Source organism: Pongo abelii, chromosome 15 (genome assembly GCF_028885655.2).
Source record: "Pongo abelii isolate AG06213 chromosome 15, NHGRI_mPonAbe1-v2.0_pri, whole genome shotgun sequence".
NCBI classification, from domain to species: Eukaryota; Metazoa; Chordata; class Mammalia; order Primates; family Hominidae; genus Pongo; species Pongo abelii.
In genome coordinates this window covers 70,724,235-70,745,893 of record NC_072000.2, presented here as the reverse complement: position 1 = coordinate 70,745,893, position 21,659 = coordinate 70,724,235, and the positions used below count along the sequence as shown (strand labels likewise).

At 36.5% G+C, this 21,659-nt stretch overlaps 1 protein-coding gene across 16 annotated transcripts in view; it reads right to left on the bottom strand.

Moving 5' to 3' along the window:
* GPHN (gephyrin) overlaps window positions 1-21,659 on the bottom strand; it is a 688,936-nt gene that overhangs the window by 634,155 nt on the left and 33,122 nt on the right. Inside the window, exons 1-2 of one of the 16 annotated variants that reach the window (XM_054529741.2) lie at window positions 13,271-13,387; window positions 8,998-9,100 (exon numbers count right to left, since the gene is read on the bottom strand). The gene's annotated coding sequence lies outside the window, so the exon portion shown is untranslated. 16 annotated transcript variants of the gene reach the window in all.

Below are 21,659 nucleotides of genomic sequence, written 5' to 3'. Positions count from 1 at the left end.
ATTTTTTAAAGCAAGTTTTAGTCATTCTAAGTAAACACGGAAAAGTAGAAGATAATATATTGAGTTTTTGTATAAAGCTAAATTTATTGAATTTATAAAATTTTTTTATTCAGTGACTTTGTCTTTCCAAGTTTTTTGATATTCAAATGTTCCTTTATGACATCATGGTGAGAGTTGATTATAGTTTAAATTTATTATGCTCTTATTTAGAAAAATAAAAAGTTACACTTCTTTGTACATCCTCCAAATTTTTAAATACATTTTACTAGTCCATAAAATCCCATAAAATCCAAAAATCTAAGAACCACCAGGGTAGATAAGGACAGTTATTTTTTTGAACCCAATCTCCCTATAATTTAATAAGGAATCACATTTACATAGAGACAGCTATCAATTCCCTAGATGTATGAAGATGAATAGGAACTTCAGAAATCATTAGAGAGTCATATATGTTCATGCCCTCTGAATGTTTCAAATGAAACATGCAAGTATTCATCAAACGCTTACTGTGTACTTACCATAATAGTAATGCAAAACACTAAGACAAAAACTTGCTATGGTCTATGAATTAAACTCTGAATATCAGAACCAAGGTTTTGTCAGTAAGCAAGAAAAGCCAGACTAGAAATTACCATCACTTAAGAGAATGATAAGCATCCAGTGAATGGAAATGCAAGCAATCAGAATTAGCAAGATTAAGTTGGCCAAGAAAAAAAATAAAAATAAACAACCAGCCATGAGGCCTAAGTTTTAGCAGCAGTTTTTTCTACACAAAGATATGGTAGTAAATCAGACGGGATACTGAAAATGAACTACTAGAAAAAGGTTTGGTCATAAGAAATAAAGAAAGACATTAGAATTGGAATGTAAAATGAGACTATAACAACCAGCTTAGTTACTAGCTTAGGATTGCTTACACTTCCCTTAGAGAAAGGATTGGTCCTAAATTAAGCTCTGGCTGAATGAACATGTGAATGCTCAAATGAGCATAAAACCAGCCCCACAAGAAAAATTTAGAGAGCTAAAAGGAAAAGGAGTGAAGTCATTAAGATGAAATCTAGTATTCAAAAATAATACGGAAAGAACTCTTCATTCTTGCCTTTGGAACAGTAGACCTATCAAAAAAGAATCAGGTACATATATAGTAAACCCACCATGTAGCAACCCTTACACATGTGATATGAAGCTTAAATTACATCTTAATACATTGTGTAAAAGTTAGTCACATTAGATGTTATACCCCATATTATTTTTGAAAATCGTATTTCTAGCATTCAAGAAACTACGTTTATTAGTCTAATAATTAAAAGTTATTATTTGAGAGGTCTAGAGCGTTAAAACATTTCATAAGTTCTTCATAGATTATATATTTATACCAATAAAATCCCTTAAAGGAGAAAATGAATTTTAAATGCATAGTTTGTAGGCAGAATATCTCCCCACGAAAGCTGTCGATGTCCTAATCTCTAGAACCTGTGAATATATCTTACACATCAAGGAATTCAGAGTATGCCACCCCAAAATATGCCACTTTGGCATAAGGATTATTTTGAGCTAACGTCAATTAAGAAAAGGCAAGTGTGTGCACACATACACACACACACACACACACAAAAATCCTCTGCCCTCCTCCTCTCTACTAGAAAGGGCAGGACTATTCAATTCTTAGTTGATTCTTTATCACCAAAGACAATTCCAGGCCCTTATCAGCCAAAAGACAGCATTAGAAGAATCTACTTAGCAAACCATACTATCCCTTATCTTCCAGTGATTTCCCCCGTATATTTATTATCCTACAATTTGTTGTTCTTAGTAGCTCAAAGTCCCTTTCCTTTGTCCTGTCTTCCCTCTACAAAATTATTCTTTGGTTAAAATGATACGTAAGCACAAATTCCAATGAACCCTTTGAGTTACTAATCATTGAGTACTCTCCTGTGTATAAGCAATCCACATGTTAATAAATTTGTTTCATTTTCTCTTATCTGTCTCCCCCACCCCAAATTTTGTTAAGGTATAACTGACAAATAAAAATTGGATACATTTATAATGCACAATGTGATGTTTTGATATATGTGTATATTGTAAAAATGATTAAATCAAGCTAATTAATGTATCCATCACCTCACAAACTTATTTTTTGTGGTAAGCACATTTAAGACCTACTGTCTGAATAATTTTCAAGTATACAATACTAGAGTCATCACGCTGAAATAGATCCGCAGAATTTATTCATCTAACTGAAACTTAATCTGTCTCTTATCAGTCTAATTTACAGGACCCCAGAGACAGAACTTACGAGAGTAGAGGGGGGAAAAAAGGACATTTTTCCTTCCCTTCATGTAGCAAATGCAATTAATATTAAGGATTTTGAGATGGGGAGATCATCTTGGATTATCTGTGTGGGCCCAACCTCATCACATGAGTCCTTAAAAGAGAGACCCTTTCCCAACTGTTTTCAAAGAAAGAGAATAGGGCAAATGGCAGTGTGAGAAGGACTCAACCCATCATTGTTGGCTTTGAAGAAGTAAGAAAGAGGCCATGAGCTAAGGTATGCAGGCAGCCTCTAGAAGGTGGAAATGGCAAGGAACTGGATTCTCCCTGAGAGCCTCCAGAAAGAAATGCAGCCCTATTGACACCTTGATTTTCGCCCTGAGACCTGTATTGGACCTCTGATCTTCAGAACTACATAATAACAAATTTTTATTGCTTAAGGCACAACATTTATGGTAATTTTGTTATAACAATAGAAAACTAACAGTATAGTAACTTTAGTTTTTTAAATTAATGTCAATTTACTCAGCCTAATTCTAGAAATGATACACATATATAGATTAAAACTAGATATAAGATAAACTATATTCTAGTTACAGTCTGATAGCTAAATATTTGTGTAAACTTCGGTACCCTATTTCTTCACCATCTGGGCACCAATTTCCTTATATGTAAAATGAAATCTGTAAGACAACTGTTAGGAAATAAAATGGCAATTTTAGTCCATGCTACCTCAGATTCAAGAAACCTCAGGATTCGACAGAATATAGAATAGACCAATAACAGGCTCTGAAATTGTGGCAATAATCAATGGCTTACCAACCAAAAAGAGTCCAGGACCAGATGGATTCACAGCCGAATACTACCAGAGGTACAAGGAAGAACTGGTACCATTCCTCCTGAAACTATCCCAATCAATAGAAACAGAGGGAATCCTCCCTAACTCATTTTACGACGCCAGCATCATCCTGATACCAAAGCCGGGCAGAGACACAACAAAAAAAGAGAATTTTAGACCAATACCCTGGATGAACATCAATGCAAAAATCCTCAATAAAATACTGGCAAACCAAATCCAGCAGCACATCAAAAAGCTTATCCATCATGATCAAGTGGGCTTCATCCCTGGGATGCAAGGCTGGTTCAATATATGCAAATCAATAAATGTAATCCAGCATATAAACAGAACCAAAGACAAAAACCACGTGATTATCTCAAGAGATGCAGAAAAGGCCTTCCACAAAATTCAACAGCCCTTCATGCTAAAAACTCTCAATAAATTAGGTATTGATGGGACGTATCTCAAAACAATAAGAGCTATCTATGACAAACCCACAGCCAATATCATACTGAATGGGCAAAAACTGGAAGCATTCCCTTTGAAAACTGGCACAAGACAGGGATGCCCTCTCTCACCACTCCTATTCAACATAGTGTTGGAAGTTCTGGCCAGGGCAATCAGGCAGGAGAAGGAAATAAACGGTATTCAATTAGGAAAAGAGGAAGTCAAATTGTCCCTGTTTGCAGATGACATGATTGTATATCTAGAAAACCCCATCACCTCAGCCCAAAATCTCCTTAAGGTGATAAGCAACTTCAGCAAAGTCTCAGGATACAAAATCAATGTACAAAAATCACAAGCATTCTTATACACCAATAACAGACAGACAGCCAAATCATGAGTGAACTCCCATTCACAATTGCTTCAAAGAGAATAAAATACCTAGGAATCCAACTTACAAGGGATGTGAAGGACCTCTTCAAGGAGAACTACAAACCACTGCTCAGTGAAATAAAAGAGGATACAAACAAATGGAAGAACAGTCCATGCTCATGGGTAGGAAGAATCAATATCGTGAAAATGGCCATACTGTCCAAGGTAATTTATAGATTCAATGCCATCCCCATCAAGCTACCAATGTCTTTCTTCACAAAACTGGAAAAAACTACTTTAAAGTTCATATGGAACCAAAAAAGAGCCCGCATTGCCAAGTCAATCCTAAGGCAAAAGAACAAAGCTGGAGGCATCACGCTACCTGACTTCAAACTCTACTACGAGGCTACAGTAACCAAAACAGCATGGTACTGGTACCAAAACAGAGATATAGATCAATGGAACAGAACAGAGCCCTCAGAAATAATGCCACATGTCTACAACTATCTGATCTTTGACAAACCTGAGAAAAACAAGCAACGGGGAAAGGATTCCCTATTTAATAAATGGTGCAGGGAAAACTGGCTAGCCATATGGAGAAAGCTGAAACTGGGTCCCTTCCTTACACCTTATACAAAAATTAATTCAAGATGGATTAAAGACTTAAACGTTAGACCTAAAACCATAAAAACCCTAGAAGAAAACCTAGGCATTACCATTCAGGACATAGGCATGGGCAAGGACTTCATATCTAAAACACCAAAAGCAATGGCAACAAAAGCCAAAATAGACAAATGGGATCTAATTAAACTAAAGAGCTTCTGCACAGCAAAAGAAACTACCATCAGAGTGAACAGGCAGCCTACAAAATGGGAGAAAATTTTTGCAACCTACTCATCTGACAAAGGGCTAATATCCAGAATCTTCAATGAACTCAAACAAATTTACAAGAAAAAAACAACTTCATCAAAAAGTGGGCGAAGGACATGAACAGACACTTCTCAAAAGAAGACATTTATGCAGCCAAAAAACACATGAAAAAATGCTCATCGTCACTGGCCATCAGAGAAATGCAAATCAAAACCACAATGAGATACCATCTCACACCAGTTAGAATGGCATTCATTAAAAAGTCGGGAAACAACAAGTGCTGGAGAGGATGTGGAGAAATAGGAACACTTTTACACTGTTGGTGGGATTGTAAACTAGTTCAACCATTGTGGAAGACAGTGTGGTGATTCCTCAGGGATCTAGAACTAGAAATACCATTTGACCCAGCCATCCCATTACTGGGTATATACCCAAAGGATTATAAATCATGCTGCCATAAAGACACATGCACACGTATGTTGATTGTGGCACTATTCACAATAGCAAAGACTTGGAACCAACACAAATGTCCAACAATGATAGACTGGATTAAGAAAATGTGGCACATATACACCATGGAATACTATGCAGCCATAAAAAATGATGAGTTCATGTCCTTTGTAGGGACATGGATGAAATTGGAAATCATCATTCTCAGTAAACTATCACAAGGACAAAAAACCAAACACCGCATGTTCTCACTCATAGGTGGGAACTGAGCAATGAGAACACATGGACACAGGAAGGGGAACATCACACTCTGGGGACTGTTGTGTGGTGGGTGGAGGGGGGAGGGATAGCATTAGGAGATATACCTAATGCTAAATGACAAGTTAATGGGTACAGCACACCAGCCTGGCACATGTATACATAGGTAACTAACCTGCACATTGTGCACATGTACCCTAAAACTTAAAGTGTAATAATAACAAAATGAAATAAAATAAAAAAGCAGTTAATTCAAGATTAACTTAATAAGAATAGCATTACCTAATTACATTTACAGAATGAACTCTATATTAAATGACATAAGCAATTAAAAAGTAAAATAAGAACGACTTAAAACATGTAACAAAGCCTTCAACAGTAGGATTACATATCAAGACTAAGAGCACATTAAAGACTTATTGAATGGAGGCCTATGACATAAAAAAATATATAGGGGTATGATGAATATCATTATATAAGATACAGACAGTAAAATCAGATTATTTTTTACTTTCTGACACCTTGCCTCTTCATTTGTTCAGATTACAGAATTTCATATAAAAAAATTTTTGATCTTCAGTAATCAGTGTTGTCTTCTCTATGTATTTTCCTCACTGTATTTCAGTATTCTTTGTACAAAATATTAGTTATAACAAGGTATTTACGTCATTCCTGAAAATAAATTCTGACTGGGAGTATAGACTATCATGATGCTATAGTTCCTCAGGAAGCTATAAGCTTATACAGTATCTTATATACTGACGCTTACTAGCCTACTGTGGTAAAGACTACCAACTCTTCAACTGGAGACCCATCCCACTTTAATTTAGGAGTTTTGTTTTAGGAAAAAAATCATTTTCTCAGGTTTTTAAGAGAAAATATTTTCATTGAGAAGGTTTTTGTAACCTTTCAAAAGAGCTACTAAACTACTCCTGAAATAATAATTATATGCTTAAAAATATCAAATGTTGTCTCAAGTGAATAGTAATTAGCACCATATTATAAATTGCAGCCAGGGCGAAGAAACATTCTCAAACAAAAATGAGAAACAAGGGTAAGAAGGTTATCATAATTTAGAACTCTACAACCACTAGATTGTATTAATAACTCACATAATAAATGTTTTAATGTTTTAAGTAATAAATGTTTTAAGAAATTCGTTCCATGCATAATTCTGAAATCAGACACACTTTTAAAATCAAGGTGATTTCTGATGGCAGCCTTGTTTAACTACATTAAAGCAGAATCCAGAGGGGAACATACAGATAATTTGATAGCCCTCAACTACCTTTCTTGTAACTTAACACTTTGGTCTTATTCATGAGAAAACATGAAGGCTCTGAGAAAAAAAGTTATATATACCTTTAATAATTATGTAGTATGTTCTAACTTATGATTTAATGCAAAAAAGTAACTTACTTTCCCTTAAAAGGGAATATTTCTTAAAATCATCAGAATTCTGCCAATATGACTGAAGACAAATTCTTAAAGATATGATTTCTAAAGGTAATTCAAATAAGCATTCTACTTACAAGTACAAAGTATCTCAATGAATGTTCACTTAAATTCGTAATGACTGGTCTTTCACTTAAATTATAAGTTCCCCTGCATTAAACCATCATTTTATTATTATATTCTCAACAAAATTTGGGAAAATACTCTTTCATATCATAGCGCTCATTAAATTAATTCTATCTATCTATCTATCTATCTATCTATCTGTCTATCTATCTATCTCAGACACGGTCATGCTTTGTTGCCCAGGCTGGAGTACAGTGACCGTATCTTAGCTTACTACCACCTCAAACTCCTGGGCTCCAGGAATCCTCTAGCCTCAGCCTCCTGAGTAACTGGGACTACATGCACATGTCACCACGCCCAGCTAATTTTATTTTTTAGTTTTATTTTTGTACAGAAACGGTCTTGTCATCTTGGCCAGGCTGGTCTCAAACTCCTGGGCTCAGCAATCCTCCCGTCTTGGCTCCCAAAGTTCAGGAATTAGAGGCATGAGCAATGCACTCAGCCTATCAGGTTGTTTTTGTTTTTGTTTTTTAATTAGTATGTGTAGCAAATGCTTGAAGTAGAAGCCTTTGTGTATTCTAGGACCCAAAGATACTATAACGATTGCCATGAAGAAACACCATTTAAAATCATAACAAAATAAGTCAATATAAAGTACTTCTGTAAATCCTCAATTAATTCAATGATACATATTTAATATAAAATTATATAAACATATTTTTAAAACTAGTTCTTAAATGCAGGCACAAATAATTATGGGACCAAAAGTTTTGGCTCTATCACTTACACTAATTTCTCAAAATTCACTCATGTGAATATGAACAGTTTCATTTCATTTTATAGATCAGAATGTGTACCTAAAACTAAATATCTAGCAGGATTATTTGGATATTCCTAGTTGTTTCCATTTCCATACCCCTAGTTTTTTGGGCATACCTCTTTGGCAGGAACCAAGAGTACAGAAGTTGTTTCCCTTAGAAAGAGAACTGGATGGAAAAACCATTAACGACATCTCTTTAGAGTCAAAGCTTAAAGATCAACAGAGTTTCAAGGATAATAGTTGTGTTCTGCAACCACCTTTTAAATCATATGATGTACTGACCATCAACTACATGAATAATACTATGCTATATGGCAAAAAATTGTGTAAAAGAGGGTCTTTATACTTAAGAAGTATGCAATCTAGTTGAGTAATATTCATATACAGTCATGTACCACATAATGACATATTGGTCAATGATGGACCACATATATGATGGTGGTCTCATAAGATTATAACACCATATTTTTACTGTACCTTATCTATATTTAGAATCTTTAGATACACAAATACCACTGTGTTGCAACTGCCTACAGCACTCAGTACAGTAACATCTATGCAGGTTTGTAGCCTAAGAGCAATAGGCTATAACATATAGCCTAGGTGTGTAGTAGGCTATACTATCCAGGTTTGTGTAAGTACATTCTATGATGTTCAAACAATGATGAAATTGCCAAATTATGTATTTCTCAGACTACATCCCCATTGCTAAGCAAAGACTGCACATGAAACACTTAAATAATAAACAATATAAGGTAGAAAATGATTACCAAAATAAATGAAAACCATTAAAGTAGGGGGTTTTTTAAAGTCTCATAACTTTAGTTACCCATCACATAAAAATGCTTTAGTTATTACTTGTTCACTAACAGATAAGTTAGTGTTCGTCTAAGACGACTCAGGAGAAATCCCAAACACTAAGACAAACCTAAAGGTTAGGGGATAATAGTTCTATTTCACAGGATTTTTTTTCTTATCGCTAAACTTTACAATGATAATGTATTTGGTAGTACAATCAGTATAAAAATGAAATCCATCTTTCTACATATTCTTTCAAAACAATGAGTCTTTCAAAAGGCAGAGTGGGTTGCAGGGGGGCCTATCATAGGACACATTCATTAACTCATTCAACAAATATTTATTAAGCACCTACCATATGCCACACATTGTGATAGATGTGAGGGAGACAGAGTGATAAACTGTAGACATCTGCAAAATATTCACTTCATTTGCCTATTGATAAGCATTTACAGATCCTGTATCAATACAGAAAAGGAGGAAAATTATTACTCAGTAATATTATAGAACTTAATGCAATTTAGGCAAATATGTGTGTATAAGTAAATATGTATGTTATATATATAATATACCATATGCATAATATACCATCTATGTAATCTACCATATGTTCAGAATCTGCTACAGATTTCTGTGACACAATAAAGAAACATTAAGTACTTACGCTTCTTTTGTTTTTTTGTGGGGATTTTCTTCTGTTTTTAAACTGGTGACCTGTTTATCGTGCAAATTATGAATCTACTTTAGTTCCAATATTCTAAAGCTATACATTAATATTATCTGCCATATATTGGCTGAGAGCTTTATAAGGTTCCTTCATGGCAATTGTCATAGTATCTTTGGGTACTAGAATAGATGAAGGCTTCTACTTCAAGCATTTGCTTCACATCCTAATTTAAAATGCCCTTCATAATGTAACATTCTTAGCCTAACAGTCCGCATTGGAGGTACCTATCACCTACCCATTCAACCCAGCATGTACGAAACCCTAGCACACACATTTTACCAGAATGAAAATGAGCTTGTTAGAGGATCATTTCTAAAGTTTGTACAAGTACTAAAAGTCTATGATTCCCTGACTATATAATTGACAGCTGATATGGTTTAGCTTTGTATCCAAGTCTCATCTTGAATTGTAATCCCCAGGTATTAAGGGAGGAAACTGTTGGGAAGTGATTGGATTATGAGGGTGGTTCCTCTATGCTGTTCTTGTGATAGTGAATGAATTCTTATGAGAACTGATGGTTTTATAAATGATAGTTTTCCCTGTGCTCTCATTCCACTCTCTCCTGCCACCATGTGAAGAAGGTCCTTGCTACCCCTTTGCCTTCCACCACGATTATAAGTTTCCTGAGGCCCCCATAGCCATGTGCAACTGTGAGTCAATTAAATCTCTTTCCTTTATAAATTACCCAGTCTCAGGTAGTATCCTTTATAGCAGTGTGAGAATGGACTAATACAAAAATATAAGAGCAAAACGTAGGTGAAATCCAATAATCTACTGCTACTTATACTCAATTTAAGATTTTATTGAAGCCACAGTCCCACTTGTCTCACTGGCTGTTGTTCTATAGAACCTAACCTTAATTTTATTTCTATCCCTATCTCTACCCTTGATCACATATGCATCCTGGCACAAATAAGTCCATGCTATTTTCAAGCATAAAAACCCACAGAAGGTTCAGAAAAGTAAAAAAAATTCCAAAATATAAACTTTCAGATAAGCAGCCAAATATTGTTAATTTATATTAAATTGTATCTAGAATCATTTCATAATAAGATGAAATAAGATTTTTGATGAAATTAAACAAAGAGAAGATAGAGTCAAAGAAATTATCACATGTTAAAAATCAATAATTTAGATTAACTGAGAAATTAACAAAATGGAAACCATAAAGAGGAACTAAATGAAAATTCCAGAGCTTAAGAGTACAATAACTGAGGCCGGGCATAGTGGCTCATGCCTGTAATCCCAGCACTTTGGGAAGCCGAGGCAGGAGGATCATGAGGTCAAGAGATGGAGATCATCCTGGCCAACATGGTGAAACCTCGTCTCTACTAAAACTACAAAAATTAGGCGGGCATGGTGGCCCGTGCCTGTAGTCCCAGCTACTCAGGAGGCTGAGGCAGGAGAATTGCTTGAACCCGGGAGGCAGAAGTTGCAGTGAACAGAGATCGCACCACTGCACTCCAGCCTGGTGACAAAGTGAGACTCTGGCTCAAAAAAAAAAAAGTACAATAACTGAAATTAAAATATTATTGGAGAGGATTAACAGTATATTGATGTTGGCAGGAAAAGTGAAGTTGAAGACCAATCAATCAAAATTCTCTAATCTGACAGAGAGATTAAAGGCTGAAGAGAAATAAATGAAGCTTCAGAGGCCATTGGGACAATTTCATATTGTTTGAAATGCATGTAATTGTGATCCTAGAGGAGAAAAGAGTGAGACTGGGGCAGAATATTTTAAAAATAGTGACCAGAAAGTTCTCAAATATGATGAAAAACACCAACTTTTAAGAAGTTTAGAGCCAGGTGCGGTAGCTCATGCCTATAATTCTAGCACTTTGAGAGGCCGAGGCGGGGAGATCACCTGAGGTCAAGAGTTCAAGACCAGCCTGGCCAATGTGGTAAAATCCCTTCTCTACTAAAAATAGAAAAAATCAGCCGGGCATGGTAGTGGGCACCTGTAATCCCAGCTACTTGAGAGGCTGAGGCAGGGAATCACTTGAACCTGGGAGGCGGAGGTTACAGTGAGCCAAGATCATGCCACTGCACTCCAGCCTGGGCAACAACAACAAAACTCTGTCTCAAAAAAGAAAAAAGAAAAGAAAAGAAAAAAGAAAAAAAAAAAGTTTAGCCAATCCCAAACAGGATAAATATAAAGAGAACCACACTGAGACACATTAGAATCAATACAATTTTAATCAATTGATTAAAAACAAAAGTAAGAAAAAATCTTGAAAGCAGCCAGAAAAGGGACAAAAAGAAAGGGAGGCGGGGAGACATCATGTATGGGAGAAATAAGAATTATTCCCAGCCTCTCACTGGAGGTCAGAAAACAGTAAAATGATATCTTTAAAGTACTTGGGGGGTGAAGGCTATCGACCTAGAATTTTATATTCATCAACAATATCCTTCAGAAATGAGGGTGGAATAAAGACATTTTTAGCTAAACAAAAGCTGAGAGAATGCTTGCTGGTCAATCTACATTGTAAGAAATGCTAAAGAGTGTTCTTCAGAACAAAGACAAATTCTATCAAATGGATATGTAGACTTACAGAAAGGAAAAAAGAGCTTCAGAAATGGTAAATAAATTGGTAAACACAAAAACTGTTTCCTTTCTCATAATTCACTTAAAAATCAAATAACTGTTTAAAGCAAAATAGAACACTGTAAAGTAGGGTTTATAATGTATATAAAAGTTTAAAATGTGATTTAAAAATGACACTAGGGGAGTGAGTAAATGCAATTATTTAGTTTTAAGGTCTTACAATGGAAATTAGAAGCTGGAAGCAGGATGAGTTAGAAAATGAGATGGAAACAGTGAAGTAGAAAGTGTCAGGTGTGAAATAACTTTCTGATGAGATGGGACTGTTCTTATTTTGCTCATGATAGTGATTATACAGAATAAAAAACAGGAAAGTAAACAGATTTCCAGGCATACTAGGGAGCCAGACATTAATGAGTAAGTAGATGTGGGGAAAAATGAAAGGGAGGTGTCTAAGATGACTTCATGATTTTTAGATTATAGAATTAGAAGTCCCTCTTAACCAGGCTGGGAGCTTCAGTGACAAGGTTTCAAAGATGAAGGTTGGTTTCTGTTTGGGGCATGAAGGGGTGCTGATACGGTTTTGATTTGTATCCCTGCCCAAATTTCATGCAGAATTGTAATCCCCAATGTTGGAGGAGTGGCCTGGTGGGAGGTGATTGAATCATGGAGATGGATTCCCCCTTGCTGTTCTACTGATATTTAGTGAGTTCTCACGAGATCTGGTTGTTTAAAACTGTGTAGCACCTCCTCCTTCTCTCTCTTCCTCCTGCTCTGGCCATGTAAGACATGCCTGCTTCCCCTTCATCTTCTGCCATGACTGAAATTTTCCTGAAGCCTCACCAGCCATGCTTCCTGTACAGCCTGTGAGGCAGTGAGCCAATTAAACCTCTTTTCTTTATCAATTACCCAGTCCCAAGAATTTCTTTATAGCCATGCAAGAATGGACTAATACAGGTGTCTAGAGGATAACCAAGTCAAAAAGTGAATGGAGAACACAACGTGAATATCTGAAGGGCAACAAACTTTCTAGCTCAAGACTTAGATATAGTAGGCAGTATCAAGTACAGGAAAGGTTACCTCAAAATGACATCTAGAGTAAAATGGGCTAAGGACCAGGGATGAACTACAAAAAATACAGATATTTAAGACCACGCAGAGGAAGAAAAATTCTGTAGAGAATGAGTGGCTACAAAGATCAGTCATAAACAAGGAAAGAGTAGTGTTACTGAAAGACACGGTAAAGGAATTTTAAAGACCAACTGGCTGCTTTTCCAGTGCATATAAATGTTTGTTTATACAATACTGTATTCTATTAAGAGTGCAAAAGCATTATATCTAAAAACACAATGCACATACCTTAATTTAAAAATATCTTACTGCTGGCCGGGTGTGGTGGCTCACGCCTGTAATCCCAGCACTTTGGGAGGCCGAGATGGGTGGATCACAAGGTCAGGAGATCGAGACCATCCTGGCTAACACGGTGAAACTCCGTCTCTACTAAAAAAATACAAAAAATTAGCCGGGCGAGGTGGCGGGCACCTGTAGTCCCAGCTACTCGGGAGGCTGAGGTAGGAGAATGGCGTGAACCCAGGAGGCGGAGCTTGCAGTGAGCCGAGATGGTGCCACTGCACTCCAGCCTGGGTGACAGAGTGAGATTCCGTCTCAAAAAAAAAAAAAAAAAACCTTACTGCTAAAAAAATGCTAACCATCCTCCAAGCCATCAGTGAATCATAATCTTTTTGCTGGTGGAGGGTCTTGCCTTAATGTATATAGCTGCTGACTGATCAGGGTGGTGGCTGCCGAAGGTTGGGGTGGCTGTGGCAATTTCTTAAAATAAAACCACAATGAAGTTGCTGCATTAGTTGACTCTTCTTTTTACAAAATATTTATCTGTAGCATGCAATGCTGTTTGATAGAATTTTACTGACAGAAGAACTTCTTTCAAAATTGCTGTCAATCCTCTCAAACCCTGCTACTACTTTATCAACTAAGTTCATGTAATAATTAAAACCCTTTGTTGTCATTTCAACGTTTATAGCATTATCATCAGGAGTAGATTCTATCTCAAGAAACCACTTTCTTTACTCATCCATAAGAAGCAACTCCTCATCCATTCCAGTTTTATCATGAGACTGTAGCAATTCAGTTACATCTTCAGGCTCCATCTCTAATTCTAGTTCTCTTGCTACTTCCACCACATCCATCAGTGAAGTCTTGATGGATGGATTCAACTTCTTCCAAATTACTGTTAATGTTGACATTTTGACCTCCTCACATGAATCATGATTGTTCTGAATGGTATCAAGAATGGTGAATTCCTTCCAGAAGGTTTTTCACTTATTTTGCTCAGATCCATCAAAGGAATTACTACCTATGGTAGCTATATAGCCTTTCAAAATGTATTTCTTAATATGAATTGAAAGCTGAAATTACTCCTTGATCCATGGGCTGCAAAATGGATGTTGGGTTAGCAGGCATGAAAACATTAATCTCCTTGTATATCTCTATCTGAGCTCTTGGGTGACTAGGTACATTATCAATAAGTAGTAATACTTTGAAATAAAGCTTTCTTTCTGAGCAGTAGGTATCAATAATAGGCTTAAAATATTTAGTAAACCATGCTGTAAACAAATGTGCCATCATTCAGGCTTTGTTGTTCCATTTATACAGCACAGGCAGAATGACTTAGCATCATTTTTAAGGGCACAGGATTTCAGAATAGGAAATAAGCACTGGCTTCAACTTAAAGTCACTAGCTCCATTAACCCCTAATGAGAGACTCAGCATGTCCTTTGAAGCTTTTTTTTCCTGTCTAGCTATGAAGTCACTAGATGGCATCTTCTTTCAATATATAAGGCTGCTTTATCTATACTGAAAATCTGTAGTTTCATAGCCACCTTAATCAATGATCTTAACTAGATCTTCGATATAATTTGCTGCAAGTACCACATCAACATTTTCTGCTTCACTTTGCATTTTCATGTAATGGAAATGGCTTCTTTTCTTATACCTCATGAATCAACCTCTAGCCAGCTCTCAATGTTTCTCCTTCAATTTCCATACCACTCTTGGCCTTCATAGAATTGAGAAGAGTTAGAACCTTGCTCTGGATTAAGCTTTGGCTTAACAAAATGTTGTGGCTTGTTTGATCTTCTATCCAGGCTACTCAAACTTTCTTCATATCAGCGATATGGCTGTTTTGCTTATCATTTGTGTGTTCACTGGAGTAGCACTTTATATTTCCTTCAAGAATTTTTCCAGGTGACAAAATAATCTGTTCACCAACCCCCTGTGACACACAACTTACCTATAGAATGAATCTGCACATGTACCCCAAAACTAAAATAAAAGTTAAGAAAAAAACTTTAGACACATTCTAATGTAAAAATTTTTCTCTATAATCATACCATGGAAATATACGATAACCTTTATTTATATATAAATTAACACATAATACATATATTTACATACATTATCCTTAGAGATATAGTATAAAAAGTGAAACCAATAAAATGAGAGCACGTAAAAAGTCAGAAATGGTAGGAATACAGATGCTACCATTTGTATTTCCATAAATTTAACTGAAATATGAAAATTTGTTATTTTCTTTTAGATCCTCAGAAGTACAATATACAAATCTCTCAGAATAAATGTTCTCTGCTATTTTTTTAAATAAGTTTTCCTTTGTATTCACAACTTGGCTATTTGGCACAAGAGGCCTACCTTTCCACCTGTCTCAGTTTTTAGTATTCCTTCCTCACTAAGCTTAACCATTTCTAGCTTTTGATTTAATGTGAGGGATGTGTCTCACATTAAATCAGGATCTCTAGATCCTGAACACCTAGAGGCCACTGTAGGATTATTATCTGGCCTAATTTCAATACTCAGGGAATATTTTGTATCTCAGGGAAAAGGGAAGCCTGAGGAGACAGCGAGAGAGATGAGGAAACTGCTCGTCGGTGGAAGAGTCAGAATTCACACATTATGTTTACCATATTATATGGACACGGTTCATGGCTCCCCAAAACAATTACAATAGTAGGCTGGGTGCAGTGGCTCACGCCTGTAATCCCAGCACTTTGGGAGGCTGAGGCACGTGGATCATCTGAGGTCAGGAGTTCGAAACCAGCCTGGCCAACATGGTGAAACCCCATCTCTACTAAAAATACAAAAATTAGCCAGGCGTGGTAGTGGGCACCTGTAATCCCAGCTACATGGGAGGCTGAGGCAGAAGAATCTCTTCAACCTGGGAGGAAGAGGTTGCAGTGAGCCGAGATCGCGCCATTGCACTAGCCTTGGCGACAGAGCGAGACTCCATCTCAAAAAAAAAAAAAAAATTATAATAATAACATCAAAAATCACTGATCACAGATCACCATAACAGATACGATAATGAAAAAGGCTGAAATACTAGAAGAATTACAAAAACATGACACAGAGACACGAAGTGAGTACATGCTGTTAAAAAAAAAATGATACCAACAAGCCTGCTGGACAAAAGATTGCCACAAACCTTCAATTTGTGAAAAATGCAATATCCATGAGGTGAAATAAAACAAGGTATGCCTGTATTATTACTTGCTACCCTATGATGGAATAATAATACCAACAACACAATGTTTTATGGCACTTTTATATTTATTATCTCATTTTTAAGTCTCATAACCATCACCCTGTGAAAGGTTATCAGGATCAGAGAGAGGATATGATGTATGGTATGCACACCAGTACATGAACCCAGGATAAATGCCTCAGAACATTGTTTCGTTATTGTTGTTGTTGTTCCTGTTTCCTTGTCTTACCAGAATGAACACAAAATTTGTTTGCAAGACGAACTGATATTTACTGTTTGACCTTGTACAGGATATATCACCACACTGAGCCTCAGCTTCCCCATTTATTATAATACTGGCATAACAAGAGTTTTATAAGAATAAAACAACAACAGAAAAAGCCTTATAAAACCTAAAGGGCTATACTTTTTTAAATACCTTGTCCTTGCCAAAACTTGTCTATTTCTGATTCACTGTATAACTATATTTTCTCCCCTTGGCCGATGCGTCATAGGACAATACCAGATTTTGCTCAGCATTCTGAACTAAACCTCTAGTTTTCAGGCTCTTTTACTTCTTTTAATCAATAGAAAAGACCTGCTATGTTTGGAAAGATCGATTCCACAAAACAAATGAAAAACAATCATCCAAAAATTTGTTAAGCATCAACTATATACCAGAAACTGTGAATCAGAAATTAACATATGGCGAAAAATATGAGACCTACTAAACTGAAAGATCATTAAAAGCTGAAGTCTAACCAATTTTTCACCCATCTACAAAAAGCTGAGATTTCTTTTCCCTTCCTCCTGCTTTAATTCTAATTCTTCCCACCTCCTCTGTTGGATAGAGGAAGAAGGCAAAAAGAAGCACGAGGGAAAAGCTGGATTCAGCCACAAAGGCTCCACCAAGGACACTGGAATAAAACAAGGTATCTAGAAATCTACAGCACTCTGCACACTTCCAGATATCCCAAGTAACTAAGAAATAGAGAAAGAAAAAGAGCAAATTTACTGAACATGTACAAAATGTCAGTCACTGTTTGAGGCCCATATGAGTACATTATCACATTTAATATCTATTCAATCTTGAAAGGCTTGCATTCTTCTTTCATTCAACAAATATTCATTGGGCACTTACAATGTGCAAGGCACTATTCCAGGTACGTGAAATATATCGGTAAACAAACTTAATAGATGAAAATCCTGCCCTTCTAACAAGTGAAACTTATTCAAACGAGGAGAAAGACAAATGTTAACACAATACATAAATTAAGAATTATCTTAAACAGCAATAAATGCTATAGGAAAGAAACAGAACAGGTAAAGAGGATTAGGAGTATATAGGGGAAGGGTGTATGTGAAAAGGAGAAGAGGTTGTAATTTTAATTACAGTCGTTTGAGAAGGTGACATTTGAGGGAATTTGGTCATGTGACTCCTGGGGAACGAGTATTCTAGGCAGAGAGAATCATCAGTGCACAAATCCTAAGGTGAAAGCCCATCTACATGTACCAGGAACAGCAATGAGGCCAGTGTGGCTGAAGTGGAAAGACTAAAGAAAAGAATAAAAGTAGAAAGGTAACACAGAAAAAACTAACAGGTGGTCAGATCCTATACACCCTTTTAGGCCAGTGGCTTTTAAACTGAGTGAAATGAAGAGCCACTGGAGAGTCCTCAGCAAAGTAGTAAAATATTTTACTTACTTTTTGAAGGGATCACTCAGGCTGTTTGGAAAAGACTGCAAAAAGATGTGTAAAAGGGTAACAGAGAGACAAGATAGGAGGTTACTATAGTAATCCAGGTGAGAGATAACGGTGGTTTGAACCAGGGTAATGGCAGTGAAGGTGGTGGGGAATTGACACATCTGGGATACGTTTTCATGGTTTGATCATCATTTTGATGATAAATTGGCTGTGGGAGAAAGCAAAAGAAGTCTCAAGGATAGCCCCAACTAGAAAAAGAGCAGACATTTACTAAACTGACAAATACTCTAGGAAGAGCAAGCGTTAGGCAGGGAATCAGTATTTGGAATATATTAATTAAGTCAGTAAGACACCCAAATAGTAATGTCAAGTAGATATAGACATAGGTGCATATATGTGTACAATTCAGGAATAGGTTCTTAAACCGGTATATAAATTTAGGAGTTGTAAGCATATAGTTGGTATTTACAGTCATGATCATCAAGAAAGTGAGTGCAGAAGATTTTTTTAAAGTATAACATCCCAGAAGTCATGTGAAAAAAAGTATGTATAAGAAGGAATGATCAACTAAATCAAATGTTGCTAAGTCAAGAGAAATGACGACTATTGAGAAATTAACTTGAGATTTAGCAATATGAAGATCACTGGTGACCTTAACAAGAGTAGTTTCAATTCAGTGATGATATGGTTTGGATCTGTGTCCCCACCCAAATCTCATGTTGAAATGTAATCCCCAATGCTGGGGGTGGGGCCTGGTAGGGGGTGATTGGATCACAGGGGTATAGTTCTCATGAATTAATTTTAGCACCAACCCCCCTTGGTACTGTATACTGACAGAGTTCTAAGGAGATCTGGTTGTTTAAAAGTGTGTACCATCTCCCCCCACTCTCTCTCTCTTCCTCCAGCTCTGGCCATGTAAGACGTGCCTTTTTCCTTTTGCCTTCCGCCCTGATTGTAAGTTTCCTGAGGCCTCAGTCACTATGCTTCCTGTATGGCCTGCAGAATCGTAAGCCAATTAAACCTCTTTTCTTTATAAATTACCTAGTCTCAGGCATTTCTTTATAGCAATGTGAGAATGGACTAACAAAAGTGATAATGGCAGAAGCCTAATTATACTGGATTTAAAAGGAAACAGGAAGAAAGAAATTAGAGTCATTGAGCACAGATAATCCTTTCAAGGAGTTTGTTGCAATTGGAAAGCAAATAACTGTTATCTGGTAAGGGAAGCAGTGTCAAACAAAAGAAGGTTTAAAGACAGAGGTAGCCGTAGGTTTGTCTTCATGTGGTAGTGATGCAGTACGAAAAAACTTTATGACACAGAAGTGAGAGTGGAGAACTGTTGGAGCAATGTCCCTAAGAAGGCATTAGGAAATAGATTCTAATGTACAAACGAAGGGATTGATTATAGAAAAGTAAAGAATAATAGGTAGAAAGATAGGTTATATGGATGGAGACAGTGGTAGATGAGTAGACAGAGTAAAAGGAGTCTATGCAAGTTCTGTTCTGATGGCTTCAATTTTCTCAGTGAGGTAGGAACCAAAATCATCAGCTGAGAGATTGAGGATGAGATGTTGGAAGGTCTGATGAGAGAAAACATTAAATAAGTCATCAAAGAAAATAGAAGAATAAACAATCTAGGAAAATATAATATGAATGCCAGGTAGTATTAAGGACTCACTTGATACTTGGTATTTGTGACCATGAATTTAAGTAAAACTAGTCAGCATGATTCTGCATTTTCCTCTAGACATATATAGCTGCTAATTTAGACACTAACAGATACTAACTTAAAGTTTAAAAATGGCTGGACTTAAGCTGGACTTAAGTGACAGTGAGACAAGAAAGCTGAGGGTATATGCAAGGAAGTTGAGAATGCAAATCATAGATAACAAAATACTATAAAATTTAAGTTGGACAGAAGAGAAAGTGATGACTCAAGGAACAAAGGAACACTTAAAAGATGTTAAGATCAATACGTTAATTATCATCTGTGTCATAAACAAGACTTAATTAAGTTGCCCAAATCACAAAGCATTTGAATGACACAAATGGAACAGAATCTAAATCCAGATGTGTCTCATTCACATCATTCTGTCCATGGTACTGACAGCACCAAGCTGCTCTGCAAATTTGTTTTTCATTGGCATACTAACCTCCAAAAGGATGAACCTAATGCAAAACTAAAAGTTAGACTATTTTACCAGGCCTCGTGTACCTCCCTCTGCCTCGGTGTCCAATGCTCAGAGCCTGTCAGTGTCCAAACTTCCAAATGATACTGAATCTTGCCATATCCCACCATATGTACAAAATCACTTTCACATTTCTCTACAGATCAATCTCCTTCATAAAAATCTGAACCACTAAGAATTGCTCTGAATAGAAAAATATTTATACAAATAAATGACTATATAAACTTAACCTTCTTCATGGGTATTTTTGTTCTAACAGGGAGTCTAGTTAACCCACTTGAACCTCTATTGTGAAATATATTTAGGTCAAAATAACTGACCCAAGAACTTTTGGTTCTTGACTTTTATTATTTCTAGTACCTTCTCCCTTAAAAACACATATCCTTTACAAAATCTTAGAATTCCATTTTTCTTATCTTTCTCTCAGAGAATGAAAAAGTGATGACACTAACATGTCATGGATCAGACCCAAACTTGTGTTAAAGATATTTCAGGCTGGGTGCAGTGGCTCACACCTGCAATCCCAGGACTTTGGGAGGCCAAGGTGGGTGGATCACTTGAAGCCAGGAATTCGAGACCAGCCTGACCAACATGGAGAAACCCCGTATCTATTAAAATTACAAAATTAGCCAGGCTTGATGGCTCACACCTGTAATTCCAGCTACTCAGGAGGCTGAGGCAGGAGAATCACTTGAACCCGGGAGGCAGAGGTTGCAGTGAGCCAAGATCGTGCCACTGCACTCCACCCTGGGTGACAGTGGGAGACTCCGTCTCAGAAAAGGAAAAAAAGAAAAAAAAAAATTAGCCAGGCACCATGGCTCACACCTGTAATCCCAGCTACTCAGGAGGTTGAGGCATGAGTATCACTTGAACCCAGGAGGTGGAGGCTGCAGTGAGCCGAGATCACACCACTGCACTCCAGCCTGGGCAACAGAGCAAGACTCTGTCACAAAAATAAATAAATAAGTAAAAATATTTTATACTTAGAACTCTAAATTGAACATTATAGTAAGCGTGGGACTACCTGGCAAAGCAAGAACTAAGCGTAGCCAGTTGGAGAACTCTAGTGTTCTTCTGAGTAAATGGCTAAAAAAACAAGTCTTATTCATAATTTATGTCAAGACTATTATTTTTAAAGAAACCATCAATAGCACAATAAGAAGGTTTCAGTCCTGAACATACACCAAAGTATCATCACTGATTATCACGGAAGACAGAAGGAAGAATTCTACTATAAACATTATACATCTCTATTTAATTTATTTTCAATTAGCATGTGTGGTGGATTCTATCACAATTT